A 3,872-nucleotide genomic window follows, 5' to 3' on the forward strand; every position below is an offset into this window, starting at 1 on the left:
GGGAGGTGCCATTGTGACCGCACAGGACAGTCCTAAAGGGCATAACAACCTGTCACTACCGGTTACAGGGAGCACTCAAATCAAATCACATTTTATTGTCACATGTGACGACTACAACAGGTGTAGATATTTACCGTGAAATGTTTACTTACAAGCCCTTAACCAACAATGTAGTTTTAAGGAAAAAAATAAGTATTTACTCAAATAAATGAAAGTAAAAAAATAAATAAATACAACAATGTAAAACTAAGAAAAATGACAAATGATTATGGAGCAACAATAAAATAACATTAGCGATGTGTCAGGTGTGTGGGGGCACCGGTTAGTTGAGGTAATTGAGGTAATATGTACATGTAGGTACACTTTGATGCCACATCTCACTGGGTGTGCTTCCCAAATGGCACCCTATTCCCTATATGGGCCTTGGTCAAACGTAGTGCACTATCAAGGGAATATGGTGGCATTCGGGCCAGAGCACTGAGTAAAGGTAGCCCTAGAGCCCCAGGCTAACCGTAATAACAGAGGTAGATATGATAACTGAGAACGCTGAGAAGCATCTCTCCTATCACCACTGTTATCCTCTGGAGAGTCAACATAGTATATACCCTTTTATTAAAGTTATTCCTTTTTACATTCTGCTCAACACAGCCTATTCGAGGGTCCAGAGAGGGGTGATATGCACAACGGCCGTCTTTCAGATCAATATGGATCCTGACTGCCAAGGAGGTAGAAACCTGGAGACAATATAAGTACAGTATCAATAGCTGATTTTACCTTTTCAAATAGACAGTATGGGGGGAGTTACAAAGGAGGTGTTTCTCTTCAGAAACAGATTGAAAGGCTGCAATTACTCTGGTTTGTATCCCAAATGGCACCCTATTCCCTACATAGTGCACTACTTTTGTGGGGAGCCCTATGGACCCTGGTCAAAAGTAGTGCACTAAATAGGGAATATGGTTCAATTTGGGACGGATGCCCAGCTGTTCGGCGAAAAACCTCAGCACATCATTATCTCTGGGTCTGAATAAACATAAATCCCGTTCCAACACCAGAAACAACTATCCCTTTACGTCCTGGTCACCCCAACCCACCTCAAATCCCCAAGTTACGACTTACCTAGCAGGGTACCTCGATCAAGAAGGAGGTTCCCCCGGGCCAAGGCTCGGCCATTGATGACCCCTGCAACTTTCACAAACGTAGGAATCTTGACTGCATAATTAGTGGTAGTGGCGCACTGCGTCCACAACCTCCCCTGAGTAAAAAACTAAACAAACAAACAAGGGTAGGCGTTGCTATGGCATCACTCAGCTGAGACATCTTAGGAAGTTCTGTCGTTATAGAGTTTCTTTCCCCAGGTTTCCAACCTCCAGTTGTCTGTTAGACCTGTGTGAAACCCAGCAGATGCATTTCCCTATCTGCGTCTCAGATGGCACCCTATTCCCTATATAGTGCACTACTTTTGGCCATGGCTCTGGTCAAAAGTAGTGCACTATGAAGGGCATAGGGTGCCATCTGGGATGTAATTCCTGTGTTTATTCTCACAGGAGCCCATGCTGCTATTTTAGTCCAGTGTACATACACAGAGAGACAGACGCATGGATGGAGACAGAAACAAGGGCATGATTTTCTCCCTAAAAATACTATCTGGGGTTTAACAGCCTGCACTTATGGAGAGAGGAGACCTGTTAGCAGAGTCCATTTCTCAACAACATGTATTCATGAAACAACGGAGTTTCACAGATTCATACCACAAACACACAATTACTCACAGACAGTCATGCTTATTGAGAAATGTTACTGTATACAAAAGGCATAAGCCCGAAAACACTATCCCCTGAAGGCAAACACCAGTCCAGACTTAACAAAACAAGTGATGCCTTGTCCGTCCCCTACACCCCTTGCACCTCGCAAAAACACACACACACACACACACGCACAGACACACACGCGCACAGACACGCACACGCAGACACGCACAGACACACACACGCACAGACACACGCACAGACACGCACAGACACACACACGCACAGACACACACACACACACGCACACACACACACGCACACACACACAAACATGAATGGACACACGCACAGACACACAGACACAGACACAGACACACACAAACACAGGGCAGGCGTAAGAGGCAGAAAATACTCGCTATGTACTGATGTCATCCAGCTCCTTAAAACAGGGTAAGTGTAGCAGGAGTGAGTGAGGACAGGGTTAATGGGGGACCATAGCTACTATTGGCTGTACCACATGAAGCCTAAGCTCAGGGTATTGTTTTCCACCTCCCTCTACGGAAGTCCCCTGAAAGCACAGTGTCACAGTACAGAATCATCATGCTGCTGGAGGAGTGTTCGGCCAAGGGGGAGGAGTAGAAGGTGAATTGAGACCCGCCCCTCTTGCTGCCGGATGAGCTGTTGTTCTACTCGGGAAGCACTTCCCTTTACACAGGTGGGGAGGAGGACATCTGTGAAACCACCCTGCATGGGTAGGGATGGGAGGGGAGCGCCCTAACCCTAACCCGAGTCACTGTTTCCACCCCAGTGGTGGTGTTGGTGAGAGCACCAGACCATTAAATAAAACAGTGATTTTAGAGGTCCTGCTTTTCCCATCTCTGGCCCAGGGGCTTAAAGTCAAACAGACCTCTCATTCCCCACTCCTTACCTCTTCTGGTCTCTGGCCCAGGGGCTTCTAGTCAAACAGGCCTCTCTTCCCCACTCCTTACCTCTTCTGGTCTCTGGCCCAGGGGCTTCTAGTCAAACAGGCCTCTCTTCCCCACTCCTTACCTCTTCTGGTCTCTGGCCCAGGGGCTTAAAGTCAAACAGGCCTCTTTCCCACAACTTACTCCCGCCCCCCTGTCTCTGGCCCAGGGGCTTCTAGTCAAACAGGCCTCTCTTCCCCACTACCAACTTAAATACATGTGTGCTGTGCTGTATAGAAGTCAAAAGGACGGGACTTCCAGAGTTCTCCCATGGATGTTGGGTGGTAGGGGAGAGTGGGGTACGTTGAGCCATTTTGTACATTCCGCATCACTCCATCAAGGGAAATATAGTATTCTTTCTAACAAAGACATCTACATACTGTATTTTTCAGGATGTTGTGTGTTCCTGTAAATAATGACAATTCATGCAAACATTACAAATTTGAAAACATTGTTCGTCCGAAATAAGTGGTCTCTTGGTACACCCATAACATACATGTACACACTATACACACACACACACACACACAACACACACGATAACATACGCACTATACACACACATGATAACATAAAACCATGTCTATCTTTGTTTCCTAAAGACAATTCAACAATCAGAATAATTTCAATAATTGGTATTAATAATTGGTAACAATGGTATTTTAATACAATTTAAGCATCTTTTAACACACTTTTTCCATTATACTCTGAGTCCTCTCTCTGCGCCATCACCAGCTCCAGTCGGAGTCCTCTCTCTGCACCTTCACCAGCTCCAGTCTGAGTCCTCTCTCTGCACCATCACCAGCTCCAGTCTGACCATCACCACCTTCACCAGCTCCAGTCGGAGTCCTCTCTCTGCACCTTCACCAGCTCCAGTCTGAGTCCTCTCTCTGCACCATCACCAGCTCCAGTCTGAGTCCTCTCTCTGCACCATCACCAGCTACAGTCTGAGTCCTCTCTCTGCACCATCACCAGCTCCAGTCTGAGTCCTCTCTCTGCACCATCACCAGGAGTCCTCTCTCTGCACCTTCACCAGCTCCAGTCTGAGTCCTCTCTCTGCACCATCACCAGCTCCAGTCTGAGTCCTCTCTGCACCATCACCAGCTCCAGTCTGAGTCCTCTCTCTGCACCTTCACCAGCTCCAGTCTGAGTCCTCTCT

General features: G+C 47.0%; 1 pseudogene; it reads left to right on the plus strand.

Annotated features, from left to right (window-relative positions):
* Positions 1–1,108: 1,108 nt before the first annotated feature.
* Positions 1,109–1,253, plus strand: LOC124047026 (annotated as a pseudogene).
* Positions 1,254–3,872: the final 2,619 nt, after the last annotated feature.

This window comes from Oncorhynchus gorbuscha, linkage group LG10 (genome assembly GCF_021184085.1).
Source record: "Oncorhynchus gorbuscha isolate QuinsamMale2020 ecotype Even-year linkage group LG10, OgorEven_v1.0, whole genome shotgun sequence".
Classification (NCBI taxonomy): Eukaryota; Metazoa; Chordata; class Actinopteri; order Salmoniformes; family Salmonidae; genus Oncorhynchus; species Oncorhynchus gorbuscha.